The following is a 10,279-nucleotide window of genomic DNA, read 5'->3' on the forward strand; positions in this document are numbered from 1 at the left end:
TCGCGGGCTGGAAGAGGTTCCGGGTCCGAATCTGGCTCGGGACTAGACTCTTCTACACATTGCCTAAGGCCCGGAGCTACTATACCCTCCCGAAGGGAGGGCCACGACCGAAGATTGGTCCCATACTCCTCGAAAAAGACCGACCTGAATGCTATGGTGTTATCTACGACTACAGTGCCCCAAGGGCGGCTACTTTCCTAATCCAACACGAGCTGGTCGACACATTGGAGTAAGGTTATATCGCGGTCTGGGTCACTTCGATGACGTTGAACGGGCTGGTTGGGATTGACCCTAGCTAACTGAGGGTCTGCGGTGGCCCTATCTAAGTCCCTAAACATATAAGAATTACCTTGCCCAGAGGGACCGGCGGCTGCTCCGGACCGGACCCTCTCCTCGTATGTTTCTTGGGCGACCTCCAGCTCCCGCTTCCGCCTCACGAGGGGCACTTTGTCCTCCTCGTCCACGGCCTCCTCCTCGAGGATGGGTGCTATCTCACAGGCTGGAGGGAGGCCCCAAGGTATCCTCAAGGCCAAAGTCTGTCCGGGAGAGATCAGCTTGCACGCCAGCATCGTCTCGTCTGACACAAGCTGGCGATAGTCCTTTTCGCTGGGGGGCAACCCCGCCAAGGTCTCATATTGACCCTCGAGGGTCACAGACTTGGCCGTCCTCGCGAAAATGGTTGCATGATTGTTTCTAAGTCAGGAGCAAATGAGGGGAGCTATTCAATAGTCAACTCACGAGCTAAGAGTAAAAGATACTTACGAGGACGGTTGAAGTAATGAAGTTCGTAGTTGCGAAACCCCTTGGACATAAAGAACTGGTCTTTGAAGTCATTGGGGTGACTGGGCAGCTCGATGACCGCAGCCGTGTTTGGAAAACGGGTCAAGTAGTAGAACCCGTCACCTCGCCCCCGCTACTTCGGGCTGGCAAAGAGGCATAAAAAATATAAGATATCCGCCGGGGTGGGGACCTCCCATTCCTGCTTCAGGAATAAATATTTCAACCCCGCTAACAAACGGTAGGAGTTAGGGGGGAGCTGAAAAGGAGCCAACTTCACATAGTTGAGGAAGTCAGCAAAATATTGGTCCAGCGGGAGGAAGGCCCCAGCCTTGAAGTGCTCGTCGCTCCAGGTCGCGTATTCTTCGTCGAGCGGCGCACAGCTCCGCTCACCTTTTAGGGGAGGTCAGGCGATCAGGGCGCCCCTCCCAATCTCGATATTGTTGGAAAGGAATATTTTATTCACTTTCCCCTGGTCGGTGATCTTCGAGATGATCCTCTCAGCCTCGAAGAAAGCATCGGGCGCCACCTTGAGCTCCCGCTCCACGGCCGGCCCGAAAACAGGGATTGGAGAGTCCGCCACCACCTCCTTTCCTTTGGATTGTTGAGAAGACGAGCTGCCAGCGGTCTTCTTAGGGGGGATTCTTCTTGGGTCCCATCGGGTCGCCTAGCGAACAAAAGAAGAAAATTTTAGAAAAGGCGACCTAAGCATAAGAAAGAATCTGAAGCGAAGTGTTTCCGTTACATGGACTGAGGTAATCTCAGCCCGTGGAGAGTGAGACCATGCGGTTCTATGAACACGCGCCTGTGCTCCCAACGGATCCCCGATTACTCGGAATTCGTGTGTCAGGAGGGTCAGGATAAAAGTTTTCCTTGGAAGGAAAGTTTCAGTAAGCAAACAGTGCAAAAACCGCCTATGAAGCGTGTCCCCTAAGCTACCCGATTTTGGCACCCAAAAGACTGGATATTTCAAACAGGCATACCAAAAATCCTACCCAGAAAATTTCCCCAGAAAGCGTACCCTATGAGCCATGCTCCTAAATGGTTTTTCCCATGATCGATGCCCTAAAATAAAAACCTATGCCTATCATACCCACATTAAACCAGCAGAATGTTGCATGCAGCTACAGGAACAATTTACCTAAGCTACTGTGAAGAGGGAATTTAAAGCATGCATAAGCAGAAAACTTACAGAGTGTTTCGTTGTGGGGAGGATGAAGGGGTCGTCTGGGTTGGAGCCTCGTCGGAATAGCTGGTACCAAAGCCTCAAAGGAGCTCTCGCGCCTGAACTTCTAGAACGCTGGGAACAGTAACCGGAAGAAAAAGAGGGTTTTTTGGGGCTGAGAAGGAAGAAGAAGATGGGAAAAATAGAAAATTTTCAAATGAACGGGTGGCCCATGCGTAAGGTGGCCACCCCTTTTATATACGTAAAAGGCCAAGTGAGAAGGGCCGTTGGATTGCCCTGATGTGGGATACGAGGCTCTCTACTCGAGAGGCGAAACGACGATCGAGTATAGGCTAGGCCATTTAATGCGGTTCTTGGAAGACGTACCGTCACCAACCACGATGCTCCACGTAGTCGACGCCTGCGTAATGGGCGGAATGTGAAGAGTCCATAAGGAAGCCTAAAAGCCCCCACTGTGGCCCCAGATGACGTCATATACTACGAGCAGAGGCTTGGGGGGCAAATGTATGCCCTAATTGTCCACAGGCTATTAGCGAGCTGAGACATGGCATAATTATATCAGCCACATGGAGGCCACATGCCCGGAGCGGCTGTTGTCAGGTCCTACCTCTTTAGCTCGAGGTAACCAAAGGTTTATTAAGATTATTAAGGAGCCGAGTCAGAGGTATGAAGATCGCGGGTTAAGAAGGCATCCAGCTCGAGGTCGAGCTTGAGTTGGAAGCCGTGACCCTTTATAAAGTCAACCACGTAATGTAAATGTTCATATATCAGACATCACGTGTCTGATATATCCCTGAATTCTCGGACACGCAGCATAAACGTGCGTGTTCAGGCACCCACGTGCGTGTTCGTGCGACCCATTATCCCCCTTACCTACTGATTAGACCACACTTCATTTGTCAGGTTTTAGGAATTAATCATGAATATCTTAGAAGTGACATGATGGGTAAGAGGTCACAGGATGGACCCCCTTGCCAACCTCCAGATGTCCTCTCTTATAAATATGGAGACCCTGGGAGTTGCAAAGGGTTGGATTCAATTGTGTAAAGAATACCAGAAATATAGCAATAATATTGGCTGGTGGAGTAGAAGGATTTTAACCTTTGGACCACCTAAAAAAATATTGGTATCATCAGTTCATTTTAAGATCATTCATCTGTTTCGGTTCATTACTTAGCACTAATCTCATTCTCTTAGTTTCTTAATTACCTGTTGGCGAAAAACCGCGTCAACAATACTCATATTAAATAACAACAAACATTATAAATGCATTATATGTAAATGTCGTGTGTGTATAAATAGTATGACTGTGTAGCTACTTAAGAAATTATAATAACATTTCTCTTCTATCAAGAATAAACAAATTTCTTCTCCAATGATTGAGGTGTGATTTAAATAATACCATGAATGTTTTGTATCTTAAATAAGGTTGTTTGTGATCTAAAATGTTATCATATTATTATTTATATTTTAAAAAACCATAAATAATGCTTTGGTTTAATTTTTTTTTTAATATGTTTATTTCATTCTTTTATATATAATATTTTTTATTTATTTAAAATATATATGACTATCATAAAAACATAATTAAAATAATTAATAAATTTTCTAATTAAAACTAAACAAGCGTGCAATGCACGTTGCTTGCAGCCAGTGTATAATAAAAGTGTGCATTTAACAAATTCTTAGTTCAATGGTTTTTTATTCTTTAACTTTAACAAAATCTTACAAACATTTAACAGAATATACTTTTAAAATCAATTAAAACATACCGTAGACTATATATTTTATAATTATATCAATATAAATTAAATATTATAAAATATAATTATTATAATTATATTTAATTCATAATCCTTATTTTTTTATCATTTCTATGTATATAACTTTTTTTAAAAACTTCACTTTTTTCTTTTATTACTAAGATCTAACTTAAATATATTTAAATTAAATAATAACAAGCATTAAAAATACATTATATATAAGTGTGGTATATACAAAAAATATGATTGTGTAACTACATAAGAAAGTAGAATAACATCCATCTTCTATCAAGAATAAACAAGTTTATTCTCCAACCACTAAAGTGTGATTTGAAGAATATCACAATCGAATGTTTTAGATCTTAAATAGGGGTAAATAGAATAGTTTGAGATTTAAAAAGTTATCATGTTATTTTTTATTTTTTAAATATAGATAATGTTTTGGATTTTTTATAATATGTTTATATTTTTTAATATAATATATGATATTATTTATTTATTTAAAATTTATATGATAATAAAAAAATAAACTAATATAATTTGTAAATAAAATTAAGCAAATGATTATATTACATGTTTATTTCACCAAGTATATATATATATTGAATTGAGTAATTATTTTTATCTCAGCTGTGAATTTTAAACATTGTTAGATTTTAGATCTAACACATAATAAAACTTGCTAATGTTCCAAAAGAGAGTACAGGTGAACAAAACGCAACTCATCAAAATAATTGTGTGTTGAATTGTATTCCAAGGGTCGTATCTCATTGTTAATTGTTTAGAGTTATTTGGTGCAACATTTTGGAGAGGTCTATTCCACCAAGCAAAGATCAACACGAACACTCCTTTTCTATGTCCTTAGTATAACCATGAAAGAGACATGAAATGTTTGATTACTTAAGGGCCTACCTTTTATTTAGGTAGGGGACTGAAAAGCAACAAATACTTTGATCAGAATGACTGTTATGGGTCAACATTAATGGGATGAGTAGTACCTAGATGCAACCTAAAGACCGTATATTCCTTGGAATAATGCTTTCTTGCCTCATGTGTACTAATTATTATTTTCCATTTCATACGAAGATCATTTATTTTGTTCTTGTTTGTGAAATTATTATAATAGTTTTAACAAATATAGATAGTGATGTAACACATGATATTTTATAAGGGGTCTATGGAAGTGAAGTTCCAATTCTAAGATCATAATTTATTTATTTTTTTCTTGGTATTCGGCCATTTTTAGTGAAATAAATAATTAAGGGGGAAAATCATAATGTAATAATTTCATAACCCAGTAACCCAAAACAAAACTAATGTCATGTGCTAATTTAATATAAGGAAATATCTCTCTATTTAACCTATGAGTACAAAAGTGCATAAATAAGGAAATATCTCTCTATTTAACCTATGAGTACAAAAGTGCTTAAATACTCATTTCAATGCTCTAGTATGAGTTATTTTAAATTACTCTGTTTTACAAAATCGTAAAAAGTAAAAAAAAATGTACAAAATAAAAATTATCAGTCGTTTAAATTACAAAAGATATTGAGAAAAAATAATTACATGATAGCAAATCTATTAATATTTACTAAACAACCATAGTACATATTTTTCCTCACTATATATCATTTATCATTACTATATAGTAAGAACACTCATAATATTTTCTCTATTTTATTTTTCAAAATACATTATCAAAATTTCACTTTCTCTATTTTACCTCAAACTTTTACATTATACCATATATCAAATTTTCTATTTTTATTTACATAATTTAAATAATATATTTTTTAATATATATAATACACATTAACAAAATATAATTAAAATACTATTTAAATAAGGGTTTATGCATTTTTAGACTTTGTGTTTTGACTCATTACCTGTTTGGACCCTGTTTTTGATAAATTATATTTTGGACATTGTATTTTCTAAAATAGTTTAAATAGACTCCTAAACTCAATTTTGATCAAAGTATTTTAAACTAAAATCACAAATAATTCATCAAACTAACAACTCAGAACAAAAATACAGTCATTCTGCCTAAGAACTGTGTTGTTACATTCAATTTTTTGTTTATCAAAATCAGGTTTAGGGACCTATTTGAACCATTTTACAAAACACAGGGTCCAAAAAATAATTTGTCAAAACACAGGATCCAAACAGGTAATGAGGCAAAACATAGGGTCTAAAAAAGTATAAACCATTTAAATAATATTAAAATATTTTTAAAGAATTGTAGCATTCTTTAAAAACTTCTCCAAAATACATCATCTAATGTACCATGTTTTTATTACTTTTTATGCTTCTCTACTTTATTTTCTTTTATTTTGGAGAAAGGGAAGTTATTCATGATAACTTTATGATGTAGAGTTATTTATTATACTTTTAAACTTGATTTTATAAGAAAAGAGTGATGAATTGAGCATTTAGTTGTTGAATTTTTAGTTAATTTCATCTTTATGTTTTGTGTAGTTTAATTTTAGAGTTGATTTTTGTTTTTAGCTATTTTGGAATTAAATAATTAATTTTCTTTCATTTAAAGTGTAAAAGGAGTTCAAAGTAGCAAGGAAAGCAAAATGAGTAAAAGGTTAGCCAAAAGAAATTGGCAAATGCTGAAATGTACAGAATTACTAAAAATATTCTGCAGCATTCTGGAGCTACGTGGACAACTATAGCCCAGTTGGAAAAAGTTAGTGTAAAATGGCTTTGACAGCTGGCGTGGAGTGTAAAAATTGTCGCATGGGCGTACTTATGTCAGAATAGTGATAGGCCAATTAGAAATTGGCCTAAAAGTGGAAAGGACAAGAATTGGGCTTTCTAATTTTGGACAAAGAATGTACTCTAGAACCATAAAAAGAAATCAGCCACCATTTTATGGGGGGGTTGCCATTGTTAAAGCTTGGAGAAAAGAAAGTACAGAAGAAAAGAGAATGAAGAAGAAGAAGAAGAAGAAGAAGAAAAGAAGAACAATGTGAAGTCATTCCCCATCATATGGAGCATTTGTTCTTTTTTTTATCTCTCTCTAATTCTTATATTTTCTGTAACGCCCTACTACCTTAGGGCCGTTACCAAGTGAGTTTTAAGACAAAACAGTGTGCAATGAACTCGCTAACCGAGGTTTTGAAACAAAAGTGTGACTAATTAAAAGTTAGGGCTGTAATCTTAGAAAAATGCGTTGTTTCAATAAAACTTCTAGTATTTAACATTTGGGATCCCAAAATGAGGTTTGAAAACTATTTATATTTTAAAATAAGTTTACAATTGATCAGTTATAAAAAAATCATACATTATTACAGCCATTTTCAATAAACCCCCAACCAAAGCAGTCGGGCAGGCCAAACATGTACGCATCGCTTAACGCTCTCCGTACTCATGGTTGGTTGACTCAGTCATTGCCCTTACCTGCAACACAGAGCACCCGTGAGCCGAAGCCCAGCAAGAAAACTCATGCAGAACATAACATATGCAATTTATACAGTTTATCATAACCGATAATCCACAGATAAACAAGTCAACCATTAGACTAAGCAAACACGGCCATGCCGCCCCAGAAGCCTTACCGAAGCCTGGGGTCTCGGTCCTCACCGTAAGGATATCACATGTATCCACCGGGCCCTGCCCTGACTATAAACATCCCATGTGCTAAGTGTTACTTTCGGCCCCACGGCCGTACCCGGCCTACGCCGCACTCGGCCCTTGCCGTTCATTTCCTTATAATCATATATAGCATAAATCAAGCAACATTCAAACAAATGCCAATTTATTTAAATCTGCACCCTAACATGTAATGCAATATAGGGCCATGCCCGGCAATCATCTCATCATGCAACATGTAATATAGGGCCGTGCCCCGCAATCACACTATGGGCCCATGCCCTATCCTACGGGTGTTATTGTTTTCTTACCTTTCCTTTCAGCAGCTTAGATCACCTGACTCCTTGAGCACGATCCCACTCGAGCCTTAGCGCACACCTAGGCACAAACATAGGTCAAAGTCAACACCGAACCCCAAGTCCGAATACCTAGCCTCGGGACCAATCCCGAGCCCCCGGGAAGTCCTAAATCCCCAAAACAACGTGGCGGAATCGAGCCCCGAACCCTAGGTCAAAATCCCTCATCAAAAACCCAAAAATTCACCTTTGTGAACAGTTCAGCACTACAGCGCTCTAAAGAGGGCGCTGTAGCGCTACAAGCAGAACTCACCTCCCCAGAACAGGGGCTAGCGCTACAGCGCCCACTGACTAGCACTGTAGCGCTAGTTGCAGCCCAGAAAAACCCAAAATTGCATTTCTGCGATTTCTTTCAACCAATCTCAAACCAAACTTCCCCAAATCTTTACCAACTCAAAATCAAGCTTATGAACACTCTCCATTCATCCCAAGCATCCCAAACCCTCAAATCCCAAGAACATTTATCCCAAATCTCAAAATCTACCATGATCAACCGTAAACTCAAAAATTCAGTCAACAACAAGTTAAAGGCTTAGAATTCTTACCATTAATGCAAATTTCGACCTTGATTCAACCCTAGGCCTCCTTAGCTTGTTCATCATCAAAGCTTGCTCAGAAATTCCCTAAAATTCCCATCAACTCAGCTCAAAACACAGCTCAAACCATCAAAAACCCTTAAAACTGAAATCTCTAAAACTTACCTCAAAAGTTGATGTGTTCTTGCCAAATCTTCAAGTCTAACCCAAGATCCTTGGTGCACAGCCTACCATTGCTCTCCACTAAGCTTTTCTCCAAGAAAAATGGAGCGGAATGGTGCAAAAAAAAAAAATGCACAAACCGACCCTTGTGAAAACCCCTCTGTTTTCTCTCTTTTCTTTCTTTCCTTATTCTTTCTTTTCTTTTCTTTCAGCATTCTCACTCTCTATAAAGCCTTATAAAAACCTATCTTTAAAAGCCAAATGACCAAAATGCCCTTCCTATTAACTCTAAATCCTTTTGTCCAAATAGGGCCATTTTAGTCATTTTACCCAATTCCCGCTAATCCTCAAGTGTCTCTAATATTTTCCCGCTACCTTCCAACACCTGATAAACCACCCAATAAGTACCCCCATCATCAAAATAAATCTCAATCTATTCACTGAATTCCTGTTCATACCCCCAGGCTCGCCCCGAGCCGGGTATAAATTCCCGTCATGACTTTCCGCTAGCCTGCTCACTGGGATCGCCTCGAGTCACAAATCACAGATACACCCACATACCACTGTGGTCTCAACAATCATCGCATATCAATACAGTTATGCCCAACATGGCCAAAATTACAGTTATGCCCTACTAACACGATCCGGGCCTACATGCATACTAATATACATAGTCATGCATCTCAGATAAACAAATAGTCATATAACATGCTTTAAATCATAACCATACATTTAACTCATCAAATCACACATAAATCCCATCATGCCCTCCTGGCACACTAATCAAGGCCCTTAAGTCCTTTTAGTGATTTTGGGTCGTTACATTTTCCATTTTTGAATAGCTATTTTAGTAACCCATGAATTATAGATTTGAATTTGGGTTTGTGTTTGCTAAAGTAGTTATAAGCTAAACTCATTGAGACTTGGATGACTAATGAACCCTAAATCTTAGTTATGGAGTTTTAATGCATTATTAAGTAATATCTCTCTTTGTTCATCTAAGTGAGCTTAATGCCTAATTCTTGTTGTTGTTTGGCCATCAATGGCAAGTTGATAAGTTAGATCTATTGCTAAAAAGTTTAAATTTAGTGGAAATTACTTGGATGATGCAAGATATTACCCTTATTAGGTTGTATTTAGTGAATAATATGGGATAACTCATGAAAATTTGTGCTTACATTTGTGTTCTTACATCTGAATTGGCATAGGAATATGTTGAATTAGATTAAAGAACTTTTATCGTAAGGTTTGGAAAAATCAAATGAAACAATTGGGAATTTTCGTTACTCTTTGAGGTTTTGCTAACAATAATGTTGTAGCATTCTGGGCAAAACATTGATTTAGGGGAATTTAGTTATTCAAGTCCATTTTTCATCGGTGAATATATTTTGTTGTTATTACCTACTCATTGGTGATTGTTCTAAGCATTTTTAAATTTCTTTTATTTTAGTTTAAGCTTTCAAGAATTATTCCAATCAATTTTTCTTTATCCCATTTGTTAAGTGTTGATTTTACGCAATCTATTACTAACTCAATCATTGTGGAGACGATACTCACTTATCACTTTATTACTTGTTAGCGATTGTGTACAATTGCACACACTATTAATTTCGCAACAATACATCCTCTCAGTGAGTACTCTAAAACACGCTCTAAAGGGCTATATACCCTTTTATTATAAAAACTCGTATAATTTTTTCCAATATTTCCAATCTAATCTTTTTTCATTTTGTATTTTAGTGAACTTATTATGTATGTGGTTTTTCATAGGGGTGTTCAAGATCCAATCCAATCAAATTACTTCTAACTAATCCAAACAAATCTAATTACAAAAAATTGGATATCTAATTACAATTGGATTATATTAGATTTGCAAAGTTTGATGTTAATTTGATTGGA

Source organism: Humulus lupulus, chromosome 9 (assembly GCF_963169125.1).
Source record: "Humulus lupulus chromosome 9, drHumLupu1.1, whole genome shotgun sequence".
Taxonomy (NCBI): domain Eukaryota; kingdom Viridiplantae; phylum Streptophyta; class Magnoliopsida; order Rosales; family Cannabaceae; genus Humulus; species Humulus lupulus.